We start from the raw sequence: 18,740 nt of genomic DNA, 5'->3' as shown, positions 1-18,740 counted from the left end.
GACCTTTATTGTGTCTGCACCTCAGCCCAAATTTCCATTCTACCAAATACTTCTTCCTTCACTCCCCTACAGGTATTGATCCTAAGAGCACTCCCCATTGAAGTTCCTGCATGCAGATGTCTATTTCAGAGTCCACTTCTTGGGAAACTTAGTCTGTAACAGCAGCCTTCCTTCAATTTTCTTGAACTTCTGACCTCTAGTAATCCACCCTCCTTGGCCTCCCAAAGTACTGGGATTACAGGCATGAGCCACCGCACCTGGCCCTTGTATTTTCTAATATGAATTATTGAGGTCTATTCTGACCTGCTATAGTATTTTGTTTGTATGAGTAGACTAGGATTCATCCCATTAAAATAGAGTTTATTTTGGACTTCTGTCTTTGTACTTGAGTACCATCTCTAGGAAGATACACCATCCCAATATTCTCAACAATACTGGGCAGGAAGATACACCTTCCCAATGTTCTCAACAATACTGGCTGAATCGGCATTTGCTCAGCAATGGACACCTCACTGTTGCTGGCTGAGGAGAAACATCCTTTGCAACAACTCCACTTTAGAAACAGGTTGCTTCTGCGCCCCACCCATAATCTTATTTATCTCATATATTAATCTGGTAGACTGGATTACATGGTGGTGACAACTCAAAAATTCAGTGTCCTCAAACAACAAGGGTTTATTTCTGACTCATACTATGTGCCTCCTGCAATTGAGCTACGCATTTTGTTATGCTTTAGTCTCCTTCCAGGGGTCAGGCAGAGAGAAAAGTCACTCTCCAAAACATTGCTAGTGTCTGCAGCTGAGGAAAAGGGATCTCTTAAGGGTCTCACTGCATCGATTAAATACTCTGGCTCAGAGTGGTCACTTGGCCCTTCTGTTCAGAAGGGCTGTTTAGAAGTAATCACATGGTCCCACAAAATCATAAGAGGACTGGACGTGCAGTCCATGTGCGTAGGAGAGCTGAAATGATTCGGTTAATAGCTGCAAGACCACCTCACACCACTAGAAAACTGTGCCCTCACACCAAGTGTGCTGGTTTCTGTGTCTTCCCTTGGTACTGACAGCCTGATCGTACACTGTGAGAGTTGCTACATCCACAGACATAGTTCCTGACTCCAGTCAGCTCTGTGGTCATCAAGAAGCCCAGAGCAGAGGTGTAGGAAGCAAATCCCTGGAGGAGGGCTGCTTTGCCTTGCACACTTTCTAAGGGAGAATCTGCCCTGAGTATAAACCTCTTCCTCTTGAAGAAAGATAATGAGAATAGAATGAGTAAAGTAATTCATTTCTGAATGAAAATTTTGTTTGATCAAGGGATAGACCACTCTGTGAAAAGTCAGAATTTTGATGCACATACATATCCACACGTACACACACAAACATATACACGAAGCACTTCTAACATAGTATTTTTGAGTACACAGTCAACTCATAGTGACCTAAGTAACCCAGCAAGGCCCTACAGAGACCTATGTCAATGATAGGCAATTAGCACAGCCGTTTTTAAAATAATTAACTGTCCTTGGAAAGTAGTTGAAATTGGATTTTTAAAATTTGCATCTTCAGACTAATTTATGTGTGCAAATTGCATTACTTATAAAGAAAGGGCCTGGTAGCCAAAATTTTGTAGGGTTGCATGCTTGAGTACTAAGCCTGGTGTGTGGGTTTCCTTGATTTTTTCCCACACAAAATGTAATTTGCTTGCATAAAAGGAATAAGACATTTTTTTCCTCATTTCCTAAAATATTTCTAGGCTGGGTGCAGAGGAAGAACAAATCTTGTTTAATTGCTTTAAATAATTGTTTGAAAACCTGAATGGGGTTTCAGTTTGGAAATAGCATTCCATAAAGAATTGGAGAATTCCTGGACATTTATGTATATTTGTATGTTTTAGACCAGCTGTATCCAATATAACTTTTGTGGTGTGGAATTGTTCTATATCCACACAGTCCAGTGTGGTAGCCACTAGCTTCATGTGTTTATTGAACACTTGAAATGTGCCTAGTACAACAGAAGAACTAAATTTTCAAATTTCGTTTCATCTTAACTTATTTAAATTCAAATTTAAATGGCCACATGTGGTTAGTGAATACTGTATTGGACAGTATATCTTCAGACACTTGACCCAGAGCAATCTTGAGCCTGAGTGATCTGACAGCCTGGGGACCTTACTTCCCGGCCTGGCTATGGAGATGTTTGCCTGTTTGTGGTGTAGACCTCACTCTACCGTGCTGTACCTCTCTTGCTTCTGCACACATGAAGAATCAGAAGTCCAAAAAAGGCATGTGGTTTTAAACACTTTTAGATTAGGTAACTTTGTGCAATTCCTTTAGGATTCCTTGGATTCCTAAAATTTGCTAGGTGCTGGGGTAGTGCACCTCAGTGTGAGGTGGTGTCACAGACAGAAAAGTCTTGCCAGGGATCCTAAGATCTCTCCTTGGACCTCCCTGTCCCCTACTTTTTCTGCCTTCCCAGGTCACAATCTCATTTCCTTTGGCTGTGACATTAGTTCTATGCACTCCGGGAGATCTATTTTATTTAGGTTTCTTGACCAGACGTTTTGGATGTATTTTAGGAAGGCAAATGGTCTTCTCCCCCTTTTCACATTTGGTGAAAATTAAAGGGACACAAAATCATCAGGACTCTTAGAAAACATAAAAGGAGGTTAGATTCCATACTCTATCCTTAATACTCCAAATCACTCCAACTGCAGCTAGCAAAACTGAGACTTGATGTTCTCCAATCCCCAGTGAGCTAGAGTTTAACCCACACAAATCTAGACGACTCCTTTCCAGTAGATGGATCTCAGCACATTTGCATTGAAGTCACTACACACAGAGTCAAAAGGTTTAAGTAATTCCAGGTGCTGGGAGAAGAAGATTGAAGACAAAGAGTTGGAAACATCCCACTCCTCACTGGCACCTCAGCGCAGAGTGAATGTAATTTAATGTTTTGTTTAGTTTAATTCAGTTCATGACTTTGAAATAATGTGTCTCATATTTAAAAATGAAAGTCATTACTACATAGTAATGTTACTGACTTTTATATAACCATATAAGAACATAAACATCAAAATGAATTTTCCTCTTCAAAATGGACAACTTAGGAGGGAAGCTGCTTATTTCAACAATAGTGCCCTTGCTGAGCCACTCAGATCTATCTTCTGGGTGTATAGTAAACACATCTTTTCAATACTCTTGAAAATATTAGATCAACTTCACTATTCGATGGTGGATTCTATCTGGAGGAGTGGCAGGTGGTTATAAAGATTACATGGAATCACAAATAGATTTAACTTATTTTCTTTTTTTTTAATTTTTGAATACCCAAGATTAATTCAGAGTCACTTAGGTAAGAAAAGCTGGGTAGCACAACTTTGGCCAAAACCTTCATGTCATTTAATCTTCCCAGCAACTACACAACATAAGTGTAAAGGTGTTACTGAAACACAAGGGGTTCTGTTTCAGAACTGCTGCTCACCATAAGGAAAGCCTATCACTGAGACAACAAGTTTTGCCAAGGAAGAAGGCTTTAATCAGGTGCTGCAGCTGAGGAGATGGGAGATCAGTCTCAAATCCATCTCCCTGACTGACTAAATCAATGCATTTTGATGTTTATATTCTTACATGGTTATATAAATATATAAATATTACTATGTAGCACCTGATTGAAGCCTTCTTTAATACCTATTGTCTCAGCTTATATAGCAGGGAAGAAATGTCACCATGCCTGGGAAAACAGAAATTAGGGATGAGTAAGGAAGAGGAGTTGGTCAACAGAGAGCAAGTCGTTGGTTAGTCAACCATGACCAGTAGGGGGTCTGATGGCTCATTGTCCAAATGCAGTGATCTGGTGAGTTTCACCTCCTTAATACTATCTGGGAACACTGATGGTTGGTTTCCTGAGAAATAAACTCAAATAAAGCAAATATAACCTCAAGTTTTAAAACTGGGAGGATCAATTTCTATGTTTATTCAAAGAAACCATAAACATCAACTCTATGGGACTGATATGGTTTGGCTGTATCCCCACCCATATCTCATTTTGAATTTCCATGTGTTGTGGGAGGCACATGATGGGAGGTAATTGAAACATGGGGGCAGGTCTTTCCTGTCCTGTGCTCATGATAGTGAGTAAGCCTCATGAGGTCTGATGGCTTTATAAGGCTAAGTTTCCCAGCACAAGTTCTCTTTGCCTGCCACAATCCATGTAAGATGTGACTTGTTCCTCCTTGCCTTCTGCCATGATTGTGAGGCCTCCCCAGCCATGTGGAACTGTAAGTCCATTAAACCCTTTTTCCTGTATAAATTGTCCAGTCTCAGGTATGTCTTTATCAGCAGCATGAAAACAAACTAATATAGTAAATCGGTACCGGGAGTGGGACACTGCTGAAAAGATACCCCAAAATGTGGAAGTGACTTTGGGACTGGATAATACACAGAGGTTGGAACAGTTTGGAGGGCTCAGAAGAAGATAGGAAAATATAGAAAAGTGTGGAACTCTCTAGAGACTTGTTGAATGTCTTTGACCAAAATACTGATAATGATATGGACAATGAAATCCAGGCTGAGGTGGTCTTGGATGGAGATGAGCAACTTGTTGGGAACTGGAGCAATGGTGACTCTTGCTATGTTTTAGAAAACAGGCTGGCAGCATTTTGCCCCTGTCCTAGAGAATTGTGGAACTTTGAACTTGAGAGAGATGATTTAGGGTATCTGGTGGAAGAAATTTAAACAGCAAAACATTCAAGAGTTTACTTGGGTGCTGTTAAAGGCACTTAGTTTTAAAAGGGAAATAGAGCATAAAAGTTCAGAAAATTTGCAGCCTGACAATGTGATAGAAAAGAAAATTCCATTTTCGGAGGATAGATTCAAGCAGCCTGCAGAAGTTTGCATAAGTAACTAAGAGTCAAATGTTAATCACCAAGACAATGGGGAAAATGTCTACAGGGCATGTCAAGGACCTTTGCAGCAGCCCCTGTCATCACAGGCACAGAGGTTTAGGAGGAAAAAATGGTTTTGTTTGCTGGGCCCAGGGTCCCTCTGCTGTGTTCAGTCTAGGGACCTGATGTCCTGCATCCCAGCTGCTCCAGCTGTGACTAAAAGGGGCCAAGGTACAGCTAAGGTTGTTGCTTCAGAGGGTGGAAACCCCAAGCCTTGGCAGTTTTCATGTGTTGTTGAGCCTGTGGGTGCACAGAAGTCAAGAATTGAGGTTTGGGAATGTCTGCTTAGATTTCAAAGGATGTATGGAAATGCCTGGATGCCCAGGCATAAGTTTGCTGCAGGGGTGGGCCTTCATGGATAACCTCTGCTAGGCAGTGCAGAAGGGAAATGTGGGGTCAGAGCCCCACACATAGTCCCTACTGGGGCACTGACCAGTGGAGCTGTGAGAAGAGGGTCACTGTCCTTCAGACCCCAGAATGGTAGATCCACTGGCAGCTTGCACCATGGACCTGGGAAAGTCACAGACACTCAACACTAGCCCATGAAAGTGGCCAAGAGGGAGGCTGTACCCTGCAAAACCACAGGGACAGAGCTGCCCAAGACCATGGGAGCCCACCTCTTCCATCAGTGTAACCTGAATGTGAGACCAGGAGTCAAAAGAGACCATTTTGCAGCTTTAAGATTTGACTGCCCTGCTGGATTTTGGGCTTGAATGGGTCCTGTAGCCCCTTTGTTTTGGCCAATTTCTCCCATTTGGAATGGCTGTTTTTACCCAATGTCTGTACTCCCACTGTATCTAGGAAGTAACTAACATGCTTTTGATTTTACAAGCTCATAGGTGGAAGGGACTTGCCTCGTCTTGGATGAGACTTTGGACTATGGATTTTTAAATTAATGCTGAAATGAGTTAAGATTCTGGGGGACTTTTGGGAAGGCATGATTGGTTTTGAAATATGAGTACATGAGATTTGGGAGGGGTCAGGGGTAGAATGATATGGTTTGGTTGTGTCCCCATCCAGATCTCATCTTGAATTCCCATGTGTTGTGGGAGGGACATGGTGGGAGGAAATTGAATCATGGGGGCAAGTCCCCAGCCATGTGGAACTATAAGTCCATTAAACCATTTTTCCTTTATAAATTACCAAGTGTCATGTATGTCTTTATCAGCAGTGTGAAAGTGGACTAATACAAAGACAACTGGGTCAGTTTTAAAGGCAGAAAATCCACTCTCCCAGGTGCTAACCTAAGCAAGCTGAATGCTGATTGGGCCATGGTGCCAGCAGATGAGTCTCTGCATATGGAAATGGTTATTAAACATAGTGGTGCTGCTCTGCTTCTCCCTATAGGTGACATGAAGGGTAAGAGGGCCTGGCACTTTTTTGCTGAGTTGGAAACTTGGCTTCCTTGCTTTTCTCTTGTCTCTCTCTTGCACTCATACTGCTAAACCAGTTTCTGTCTTGCTACCTCAGGGCAGGCCTAGTCAAACCTTACCTGCAGACATCCTCTTCTGTTCCATCTCTTTTCTTCATCTGGTTGGTAGGAGGTGAACAGATCCTGGGATGTGGCTTTGGACTTAGAATAGGAGAACAGGATGGGATAGGTCCCCACTTAGGATTCCAACCTTGATTACATGATTCAACTAGCCTTATAAGATTCTTCTGGTTGAATTCAGAGACATGGGTTGTGTTTATAGTAAAGTGTTCCTTTGCTTCCCTTTGATGCTTTGTATGTGCAGCTGTCTTGGGAAGTGGAGAGAAATTATCTTGTTCTCCTGTTAATAGCCCTTTAATCATGACATCGTTTCTAGTGGCATTGTCTTTGCGATTTTATAGAAATATAAATGGATAATTAGAAAGGCTACGTGGCTTGCCTCAGGTCTTAGATTAGGAGCTGGGATTAGAATAAGGTCTACTGGAAGTGGTATGCTAGAGCTGGCTGGCGTCAGCTTCCGAGAACTTATTATCATCATTTCTTACAAATCCATGTGCAGTGACGTCATATTGATTTCTTGAGATGAGCCGTGATTGGAGTACTTACACTATGGAAATGGGAAAATGCTATGAATCGGAGCTCTCTTCCTCCCCACTGGAGAGCTGGTTGCTAAACATTTATCAGAAAAACAAAACAAAACAAACATTTACCGGCACACCAGTGGGTCTGTGTGACTCCAAAGTCCGTATCATTTTCACTATTTTGTGGTCCTTTATATGGTTAACAACACTGGTATTGAAAGAGTTGGGTTTCTACCACTTGGCACATTTGGATTGCATGTGTTATTTGTGAGATCAGGGATTTGTTCCAGGGTGGGCCAGGTAACTGAGTTTGGTCCAAAGACCACGACGTGAAAGAAAAACACCTTGGTGTACATGACCTTTTGCACTCAGCCTCCCTGGCTCCATACACGTATGCTGCCCGTGAAGCAGATTAGATAAGCGTGGATAGCTGTGCGGACACATCCCCAACTTCTGCTGCACTAATGGAGAGTTATGGGCAGTTAGAATTGCTCATTTCACATTAGTAAAACAACAGAACTCATTGTTGTACAGGAGGCAGGTAGTATGAAAAGTATGAGAAGCAATGCAAGTTCAGGCCCAGCTTGCTAGTTGGATAGCTTAGGGCAAGTAACTTAACTTTTCTGTGCTTCAGTGTTTGTATCTGAAATATGAAGACATTATCATCCTAGAAGTAAAGAATTGGAGTTAGTTTTATGACTTAAAAATACCTATCACAGTGGTTTTATCAGACACATGGTAAATGTTCAATTAACAATGGCTTTTAAATGCAGACTTGTCACAAGCTAAATTCTCCTGTAGCTGATGGCTAACTTTTATATATCTTGGCAATTTGTAATATATCTGTGTTTATCTGTTCTCCTGATGAGAAAACCCACTTCCAACCCACTTCCAACAAGAACCACATCTGAGTGAAATTCTAACCCAGAACTTCATGTTATTTGTATTGGCTAGCAGTAGGGTGGGGGGGACAAGGGGCTCTGACTTTCAATTCAAATTCCATCTGTGCTACAAGCTTATTATCTTTGGGTTGCTAAGTTTATTTCCTCCTATGTAAAATGGAAATAAATAACATCTTCTATCTCATAAACTATGAGGATTAGCTGAGACTTTTGTGAAAGTGCTCGGCACATTTCTTGATATATAGCTCAGTACAATGAATGTTTGCAGTTTTTGCTACCACTGTTATCACAGATTTTTAAAAGTCTGATGTGGTGATCCACATGTTTCAAGACAGTCATATTTTAGAGGTCAACCTGGGTGAAAGGAAAGCATTGAGAAGCGGGTCCAGGGAGGTGCTACTGCTCTGAGAACTCAAGAATCGTGCGGGTGAGCAGGTGTGAATGAAGACCCCAGCTTCCGACTTAATGACAAAGATGGTTTATATGCAGTAATTTTATAAAATAAATGAAGAAAAACAAGTTTGACTCCATGTGGTCCAGGCAAGGGCTAGGATGAACAATGTGAAAATGCCGGGTCATTTGTTACTATTGATTTATGTTTTGGGGGATGGTGTGGTAATTGCTCTTGCTTTGTGTGCCTGGTGTTTCCTAGAAGCTGTGATGCTAACGGGAGGTGGGAGAATTCAATACAGATCAAGATAATTGAAAGCGAGTTTTGCAGAGAGAGCCAAGTGGTATAGAGTGGCCTCCTTTGTGCTGTTTTCAGTGTGGGAATGTGCATTTGCTTATAATTTAATGAAAATGCCCATGAAGACAAATGATGCAGTGCCAAATTTTTAGCCTCTTTGAAGAATTTCCTAAGTGTTAGAGACTTTGAAATTAGACTGAAGGGCTTACATAATCATTAATTTGGTTGCAAGGTTGCAACTTCGATTGTCTAGTAAAAATGCCAATTGGCCAATCCAGAAATGTGGCTAACCTTTCACAGAGTCCTCAAACACTTCCTAAAACTGGCGATGCTATTGAGACTATAAGAATATCACAGTTTAGTCAAAACTCTGCAACTATTTTATGATAAATTTATGTTTGTAAGTGTCAGTTTTTTTCATTCACAAACTAAAAGCATTGAGCACTAGGCCAATGGCAAGCCCCCTTCAGGTTCTGATTAAATAATATGGTTTGTCCCCCATAATAAAACACATATGCACATGTGTTTAATTTCAAGGGTTCTGAGTCTCTTAGAGCCTTTGGTTAAATTATCATAAGAGTTTCTTATAATTCTGAGATCAAGGGCCAATATATTTTCTTAGGAAAAATTTAATGATCCTTTTCGTTTTCCCCGAGTTAAACAATCAAACGGTACAAATTAATTTCATTTTCTTGTTCTCACATCCTGCAAAATCTATTGCAATGGATGTTTGCTTTCATCTTCTAACATTTTCTCTGAAACTATTACTAACAAAGAATGAAGTATAGTACATTCTAATAGTGTTGTAAGCCTTGCTTCATGAAAGAGTGAATTTTGAGCGAAGATGACATGTTGCATAATTTTGCTATGTCTACACAAATGAATGGTATAAAACTTTTGGCTTGGGTGAGAGGGTATTGTGCAGTACAATCTGAATTGTAAGTGTTGTTTAATACAGGGGACTTTGTATCTGCTTTGGGTGTTCTCAGGGGACAAAAATGTCAATTTTCCTTTTTAGAAAGGAATCAGTTGGAGAGAATGATGTTTGCAAAAGTAGGGTCCACTCATCACTATCCTAGATTCAAGTCCCTTTTAGACACAGATAGACCCTGGGCAGAATAGCACTGACGGGGCTGTTTCCTAATGCCCATGCTGCAGAGTCCCTGTGTGATGGCTCCCCAGCACTTGGGCTCCCCGTTACTTGCAACGAACCTGCTCAGCTCTTCAGAGGATTTCTGCTGGGCCTTGTCACTCTCGTTGACCTCAGCTCATAGTAAGCTGGCTTCTAAGGAGCTTGCTTCAATGCAGGGGCACTGCTAGTTTTGCCAGGTCAGGTGTTAACACCTGGGAAACGTCAGGCTACCATGAGGCTTTGTGTTTTAGTCTGAAGGATCTTACCACGTGGTGGAATGCGGTGGGTGTTGGCTTAGGCATGACCGACTCTTCCCTCTGGCCCCAGGCAGAAGGTCACGTGCTTGGAGCAGAGCAGAGGACATTTCCCACTTCTACACTCCAGATGGTTTTGGCCTTGCTGGAAGCGGTCACAAAGTGGCTTTGGAATTCACTCACACAACAGGAGGGCACTTTGCACAGGTGGAGAATGGTAAGTATATTGCAGCTGAACTGGAACTGGAGTCAAACCCCTAATGTCTTGTCACAACTTTATCTGGTCTTGCATTTTGGAATATTTGTGTTCCCACTGAGTCAAGGACAAAAACTGAAAATTAACAACTGCTTGAGGGTCTGGCTTCGGTTTGAGAAAGTGCAGAGCTTGGTGGCTCAGTCCCCTCAATCTCACATTTCTTAAACTGACCAACTGGTATCCTGTCTAAGATTCTATATTTTCCTACATAAGTTAGGTATATTTTCAGAGAAATCTGGAGCCTTTGTTGAAACTAGCAGTTTTTTTTTTGATTTATTTGTTTTTGTTTTTTGTTTTTTTGTTTTAGGTTGAAATATACGCTACCTGAGGGTGGATAACTCATGAACTCTGTTGACAATTATATTTTTTGTCTTTTTAATTAACTCATTTGGAGACAGTGTCCTGAGGACCTAAGCCTAAGAATCTTCAAGATGGAAGAGTAGAGTGAGCAACGAATGAGCCAGAGGGCTCTTGTCGTCTGTGTGCAGCTCTGGGCAGCCAGCAGGTGGATATGGGACTTGGCCTGCTGGAGGGGCCCTGGCAAGAGGAGCTGGCAGGAGCAGATGGCAAAGGTCAGTGACTCCACAGTCCTTTTCCCCTGCTGCGTAAGAACCACACTAATATAAAAACAACAAGACCAAAAAATCAAACAAAAAAGATATCTGGAGGATATCAGCAAAAATACACAATACAATAATAAGTTATCAATTAAAACAAATTGAGGCAAAAAAATTAAATATTGAAAAAGTAGGTTAGGTCCTGGGGTACAAGCTGGGGATCTTATTGCAGAAATTCAGATTATAAGGTAATTAAACCAGAGTACTATGATTGAGCTGACAGATTTGAGGACAGAAAATACAGTCCTGGGCAAATGATTACCCCATTCCTTTGGCCTGTAGGGAGAAAATACACCAATTATTTAGAGGGAGCCAAGCTCTTCCTGTTACTTGGCTCCTAAAGAAGGTCTCCCCTGGGCTTCAGGCACTGGGCATAGAGAGACGTAGTGGAAGGTGTTCACTGTGGCATCTGCACATAAAAAAGAAGTGGGTTTACTAAGGCAATTAAAGAGTTCCTCCTGGAGGCCACAGCCCTGATGTGTTCCTGAATGACAATAAATTCTGTGGGGAGCACAGCAACATGGTCTCAGGGTGTAGGTCTCTGATGGCTTAACCAGTGCTAAAGAGAGTGTTAACAACACACTTCAGTCAATAGCACTACAGTGTAAGTCTTAGAAACATTTACCTTCAAATTCAAATCTCGTCTCTGCTGGTTCCCAGCTTTGTGATTTGGGCCTCTCTGTGATTGTCTAATCTCTCCGAGCCTGTTTCCTCATCTAAAAGACGGGATGATTGCCTCTTGGGTTTGATTTGAAGATTACGAGAAACATGGACCCAAAGTGCTGTACATGGTGCCTGTCACATAAGACATAATACACAAGACACGCTACATCCCAATAAAAGCTTCTCATCCCAAAAGAAACCTGCTCTAGAAAAAGATGAAGTATGGTGATTTCCAACCTTGTTGACTACAAGAAATCTTTTTGTCATCACATGTTTCTCAGACTCACACATGACAGGAGTTTTACTTTCAGTACTACTCAGGGAGAAAATGCGTGACTGTCACACTTCACACTGTAATTGGTTAATCCTAAGAGCATGCCCACGCACTTGCAAAGGCATAACACTGTGTGAGGGAGGCGTGTGATCCTCAGGATTTTCAGCATCACCCAGGGCCCCACCACGGCTCTGGGGCCCATGGCTCTACCAGGACTGGATGTGGCCCTTGTGGGTCATGTTGTTGGTCTATACCCCTTGGTCCTGCACTGGCCCCAATCCTCATCCAGAGCAGAGACTGAGGAGGAGGTGGGCCACGTGCTCCTGGGAGCTGAAACTCTACTTTCAGGAATTAAGGCTAAACAGGGTCAATGGGGATCTAAATATCCGCAGGGGTGTTCATCTACTTTGTAAGCATAGGTACTGGGTTGTATAGTGTTTCACCATACCCAAAATTATGTCCACCCAGAACCTCAGAATATGACCCGATTTGGAAATAGGGTCTCTGCAGACGTAAGTTAGTGACGTAAGTTCAGACGAGGTCATACCGAATTGGGGTGGGCCTTATAAGAGAGCTGTATAAAGACACAGAGAGACACAGATAGAATACCATGTGAGGAATGAGGCAGAGACTGAAGGGAGGCACCTATCAGTCAAGAAACACCAAGGCTTGCCTGCAACCACCACAGGTTAGGAGGGAAGCACAGAATAGATTTTCTCTCAGAGGATCTAGAATGGACGACTTTGCCAATACCTTAATTTCAAACTTATGGCTTTCAGGATTGTAAAAGAATAAATGTCTGCTCTTCTAAGCCACTCTGTTTGTGGTACTTAGTTATGGCAGCCCTGGCAGACTAATATACCATGAATGCTCATTCTTTCATAGTTTTTATTGATTGCTTTTCCCCTTATGATTAAAGTAATAAATATCCATCATAGAACTTTTATAAAATACAACTATACAAAAAGAAAAAATATATTATTTCTTACTCCACTGCCTGAAGGTAAGTGTTCTAAACATGTTGATCTTTCTTTGCCTGGACTTCTGAGTACAAATGTGTGTGTGAATTATCATTTTTTAAAAATTTAGATGATCAATAGGTGTGCTTCTGCATTTCACTTCTGAGAAGGTAAGAGCAGAAAACGGAAACATGTGTAACCCAGTTCTTTTTGACATCTTTAGGTAACATTCATAACAACTTTCAATCTTTCCCTATACCAGAGAGAGTGGCCCACTTGGCAAGGAGGCCCTCCCATTTGTGATGGACGGATGCTGGCAGATGTCTAGTGAATTTAGCACTTAGTTCTAGTTTCTGTTCAACTCCACAGTGCCCAGGAGATAAGACAAAATTGGTAGATTGTAAAATCCTTGACAGCCTCTGGGTTTTAGGACTTAGCATGTCTTTATCATCAAGTCTGTTTACAAAGAAAAGTCTTTTGAAGGTTTTCCCCGTGGAACAGAGTTATTTCAAAATGGCATGTGATGAAAAGTTACACGAGCTTCCAGCAGCCTTGTCTGCTCCTGACAGGTTATAGGGCGAAATTGTTCTTGGCAGCCCAGGTTAGCCTTGAAGTAAGCCTGTTAGCTCCCTGGCTCTGTCGTAGTGTTAGCTGTGTCTGTCACTGATGGCAGAGACAGCAGGAGCGAGACACCGAAGCAGAGTACAAGTCCTCGGATGATGAGACTGGCAAGGCTCAGCACCCACCTTTCCTCAGACATGAAGGGGTCTGTGCCCTTCCCTCAACATGGAACCAAATGTCTAGTGTCGGCCTGAAGGAGCTCAAACTAGTGCAGTAAAGGAGTATAGAGTCTCCAACTGTGAACCCTGAAAATCTAGACAGGTCTTAGTTAATTTAGCAAGTTTATTTTGCCAGGTTAAGGACATACACCTGTCACACAGCCTCAGGAGGTCCTGACGACATGTGCCCAAGGTGGTCGGGGCACAGCTTGGCTTTATACATTGTAGGGAGATATGAGACACCAGTCAATATGTGTAAGATGTACAATGGTTCAGTCCAAAAAGGTGGGACAACTTGAGGCAAAGGAGGGACAATTCCAAGTGGAGCAGGGGCGCCCAGGTCATAGGTAGGTAAGAGACAAATGGTTGCATTCTTTTGAGCTTCTGATCAGCCTCTCCAAATGAAGCAATCAGATGTGCGTTTATCTCAGTGAGCATAGGGGTGACTTTGAAATAGAATGGGAGGCAGATTTGCCCTAAGCAGTTGGGCTTGAGTGATTTGGGGGCCTGAGATTTATTTGCCTTTTGCACAACTTTCCACTACCTAAGGAGACGTCACTACCCTTTGATGTAGGAGCTGCAGACTAAACCTGTGTTTGTCTGGTAGCTAACTATCAGCACAGAGGTGGTGAGGCTGCAGTGCCTGGCCACACCCAGCATGCAGAGGCGGCGGGCCTAGGGGTTTTCTTTCTCTCTCCCCCTACTACCTTCCTCCCTCTTTCCCTCCCTCCCTTCTTGCTTCTGTTCAAGTAATTTAAATTATTTGCCAAAATATAAAACTCTGGAGATTTTGTGCCAAAGAAGGAGAAAGATTCTTTGGTTTGTCTAGAAAAAGCAGAAGACTTGGCATCACTTGTCTGCTTTCCTGCATAGCGACTATTGGTCAAAGCTGAGTTGTGGCTCTGTCTAGACTGGACCTGTGCTGTCCACCTCTCCATAGCCTCAGGCTCAGCGTCCCTCTTTCTATTATTGCCTGGGCCCCGGGGGATATGCTGAGGGTGCCCTGCCTGCATGAGCAGAACCTGCTGTGTTCCAAGTCATGTAATCACGGACCTCCCCCGGCACCTCCCCTCCTCCAGAGGCCTGGAGGCCCTTGCTCTGGTTTCCTTCCGTGAATGCATCTCACCCTGAGAGTCATATAAGCCACCTGACCTCAGGTTCCTCATGTGGGCAAGAGGACTGGGCTAGATGGAGGTTTTCTGACTCTTCGTGCCCAGGGCAATGCCGAGGACACCTTACTTAGAACTGGTGGCATAACACCCACTGAGCACTGGCAGCCTTCTACCCTAGATTCAGGCAAGAAGGGGGATGCATTGTTGGTAGGAAATTCAAAACCCCTAAAACTCACCGAAAGTCTGCCTGTTACTTTTGATCACTCAGTGACAAAATACCCTACCAAAAAATATTTTGCTGGTCTGAGTTCTCAACAATTTCTGTGGCTGCTGCTGAGTTTTCATAATATATAAACTTAAACATATCCTAGTTTATTAATTATCCTTTAAAAAACGTTGTAATTTACATGGAGGTTTATTTGAAAAGCTCACAGTTAGGCAGCCACCCCATCACACATTTCCCTGAACGTGTTTGCTTGTCAGTGAGTTTGTAATTGTTTAGAATCCTTCAAGCACTCCTAGTGCAGCTCCTGTCTCCAGGCCCTGCAGAACTACATTTTCCTGCATTTAAACAGTAGTTTCAAAATAAATAACAATTGTGCAATGAACAGAGAGAAGAAATAGAGCTACATTTGCATATATTGCCATTCTTTGTGACCACTTGGAATTTTTATTTGTTTAAAATTTTAAGACATTGAAACACTATAAACTGTAAGGTGTAATATCTATATATGTGTTCATATGTCTATACATATTCATGTGAGTTTAAACTATGAAATAACTTACTAAAATGGGATAGTATCTGCAAAACTTAAATTTATTCTTTTTAAAATATTATTGCTTTAAAACTGAAGAGCAAAGCTAGAAAAAACAAACAGCATTACATCAGCAGTATAGCTAGTCATCTAAATTGTGCTCTTTATAGACACTTCTGTTTTATTTAAATGTTCTTATTAGTTACTGGAGAGTCATTTATATGACATATTATTATATTCCACTGCAACCAAAGAATCACATTTCAAAACTGTTAGGTAAGTATAAAACTTTTGAAGAAATAGCTGTGCTTTTTCTCCCTTTTTGTACTGTAATATTTATTTTCTCTCATACTTTAATTTTATTTTCTTATTTAAGAGCATGATTTTCTATATGTGAAATTGACTGAAAGCAAATTTTCTCTGTTTCCTCCTAGGTCATTATTAGTATTCTTTTCATTCATGATTATTACTAAAAATGATGTGGCATAGAAGGGCAGGGTGTTAACAAATGACTCGTCAACAGAGCCAGATGCATGGGGTAGGGCTGCTGGGAAGCCCCATGGTGAGGCAGGTGAGGCTGAACTGTTTGGGTAGGAGCCAGATGCTGGAGACCCCTGGACCTTCCCTTCCACAACTCCTTGCAGCCCTGAGCTCTTCTGAGGAGCACAGGAAAGCATCTCTGACCCTTGGAGACATTCTACAAATATTAGAGTCCCCTTTCAGCTATGACCTGACTTGCTACCTCCGCCCGCATCAAAACCACCATCATTCCTCTCCGCAAAAACGTCCAGACTGGTTTTCTACTTCCACTCTTGTTCCCCATGGCAGTTAGACTAATGTTAAAAGTGCGTCACATTTGTTCACCTCCTGCCTCAACACCCTCGGATGACTGCATCCCTTCACTCTGGGAGTCAACTCCAGCATCTTATTTTGGCTGTCAGCCTTCCTGCCTGTCTTGGGCATCTTACCTCTGCCCTGGGTTCTGCACTGTCACTGTAATGCACCAAGCTCACTTCTGTCTTAGGGCATGGCACTTCTGTTCCCTCTACTTGGACTGTTTTACCCCTGAATCACCGTGTGACCCAGTCCTCAGCCCACTCAGATTGTGCTCCAGTGTTCCCCTTCCCAGAGACATTACTGGCTAAACCAACCTGTGTTCCCCTACTCTCAGCTCTTGATCCTGCTGCCGTTTGTTTCATAACCCTTAGCATTACCCAATGCTTCATTTATTTATGCTTTCTTTACTGATTTATAGATTGACTCTCTCACCCACTAGAAACTGAGCAGGGGACAGGGGACAGCTTTTTTCTTGATCGCCTCCTTAATCTCAGATCCTAGAAAAGTGTCTGGTGCATCGTGGACACTCAATAAAAACTTGTTAAACTATTGAATGAATGGATCTCAGAGTCTTCTTCTAGCTCCATGTTTCTAGAATCACTTATTAATCATCCATCATTCATGGGATATTATGTTAGGGGTGGGCAGTTTTCTGAAGAATTGAGAAAGTGGTCTTCATTTCCAGGGAGCTTACAATATGAAGTGGGAGAGGCTCAGGATGGATGAGTGATCACAGCAGCTTTAACTATCATTAAATTACTAAACAGAACAACAAACCAAAGTAGCCTGAGGGTTAGGGTGAAGGAGGCAAAAAAGTGATCAACAGCTAAGGGAATAATTTGGTAGGTCCCTAGCCCAGTCCCTCTAGGGCTTACATTAATTGTCTCCTGAAGTCCTGCTTATGTGTTTTCTGGGGAGACGCGAATGCTTTAAGGGATCTTGTGTGCTGATAGACTTTTTAATTGCTCTTTTTTTCTGGGATTCCTATGTATGCCCATATAATTTGTATAAACATGAGACTATCGGTATAAATAATAAGAGTAATACTTTCTGTTTACCTTGCTTTTATAATTTTCAAAACCTTTCATTATGTTTTTTTGAAATCTTCATTTGGTAGTTCTTATTATCCTTATTTTACAAATGGGGACAATGAAGTTCGGAGAGGTAAACTCCTTGTCACACAGCAGACAATCTTGGTTTTGTTGTTGTTGTTGTTGTTGTTGAGACAGGGTCTGGCTCTGTTGCCCAGGATGGAGAGCAGTGGCACTCCAGATCACAGCTCACCACAGCCTCAATTTCTGGGCTCAAGCAATCCTCCTGCCTTAACCTCCTCAGTAGCTGGGACTACTGGTGCACACCACCATGCCTGGCTAATTTTTTATTTTTACTTTTTTTGGAGAGGCAGGGTTTCACCATGTTGCCCCAGCTAGTCTCAAGCTCCTGGGCTCAGTCAACCCACCCACCTTGGCTTCCCAAAGTGCTGAGATCATAGACATGAGCCATCACCCCTAGCCCAGACAACCTTTTGAAGGTAAGGGATTTGTGTTAGTCAGGGTTCTCTAGAGGAACAGAACTAATATACATATAAATGTATATTATATGTACATATAATCTGTTAAATGTACATATAATCTATTAAATGTACATATAATATGTATGTAATATACATACAGATATACATATAAAGGGGAGTTTATTTAGTATTAACTCACATAATCACAGGGTCCCACAACAGGCAATCTGCAAGCTGAGGAGCAAGGAAAGCCAGTCCGAGTCCTAAAACTGAAGAACTTGGAGTTGGATGTTCGAGGGCAGGAAGCATCCACATGGGAGAAAGATGTAGGCTGGGAAACTAGGCCAGTCTAGTCTTTTCACGCTCTGCCTGCTTTATATTTTAGCCATGCTGGTGGCTGAGTACATGGTGCCCACTCAGACTGAGGGTGGGTCTGCCTCTCCCAGCCCACTGACTCAAATGTTAATCTCCTTTGGCGATACCCTCACAGACACTCCCAGGATCAGTACTTTACATCCTTCAATCCAATCAAGTTGACACTCAATATTAACCATCACAGGACCTAATGCAAGAAAAGCACCCAGAAGGCAGTCATAGACACTCCCTTGTCACTAACCACTTGCTGATCCCTGGTGAGGAATTTACTTTCTTGAATCTTACAGACCTGGACTCTGAAACGAAGGAGTTTAACTAGAATCACTGATTCTCAAATGTGGGTGCACATCAGAATCACAGGGCCTTGGCCTTACCCTGCAGGCTCTGTTTCAGTAGGCTTGTGGTCAGACACAAATATATTTAGGAGATCCTGGGTGATTTGCTCAGCATCCAAGTCTATGCCTGTTTTCCTGGTGCTGTCTCTGAAGAAAGCCCCCTTTCCTTCTGAAATGCTTCCAGGTACATTTTCCTCAAGGTCCCTTCCCAATCTGACTTCTGCTCATCTGAGAAGCAGAGAATTTCCCCAAGGTTTGAATAGTAGGAGGTGTATTTCTCTTCTTCTTCCAGGTGTGGTGGAATCTTTAGTGAATGGCAAGCAGCCAGCCACTGTCCC

General features: G+C 42.3%; 1 long non-coding RNA gene across 6 annotated transcripts in view; it reads left to right on the top strand.

The window, feature by feature from the left end:
• The window catches only part of LOC102142134 (uncharacterized), a 285,245-nt gene that overhangs the window by 222,112 nt on the left and 44,393 nt on the right, over window positions 1–18,740 (top strand). For 3 of the 6 annotated variants that reach the window (XR_010585754.2, XR_010585753.2, XR_006699881.3), the window contains 3 exons: window positions 10,001–10,144; window positions 10,582–10,755; window positions 15,777–16,730. This is a non-coding gene — a long non-coding RNA (uncharacterized lncRNA). Of the gene's footprint in view, window positions 1–7,315; window positions 8,281–10,000; window positions 10,145–10,581; window positions 10,916–15,776; window positions 16,731–18,740 lie in introns of those variants that run through there. The other 3 variants (XR_012428751.1, XR_012428752.1, XR_010585756.2) reach the window with 2 other exon arrangements.

This window comes from Macaca fascicularis, chromosome 1, assembly GCF_037993035.2.
Source record: "Macaca fascicularis isolate 582-1 chromosome 1, T2T-MFA8v1.1".
In the NCBI taxonomy this organism is placed as follows: Eukaryota; Metazoa; Chordata; class Mammalia; order Primates; family Cercopithecidae; genus Macaca; species Macaca fascicularis.
The sequence above is the reverse complement of the archived record's forward strand: the minus strand, read 5'-3'. Positions and strand labels throughout refer to the sequence as shown.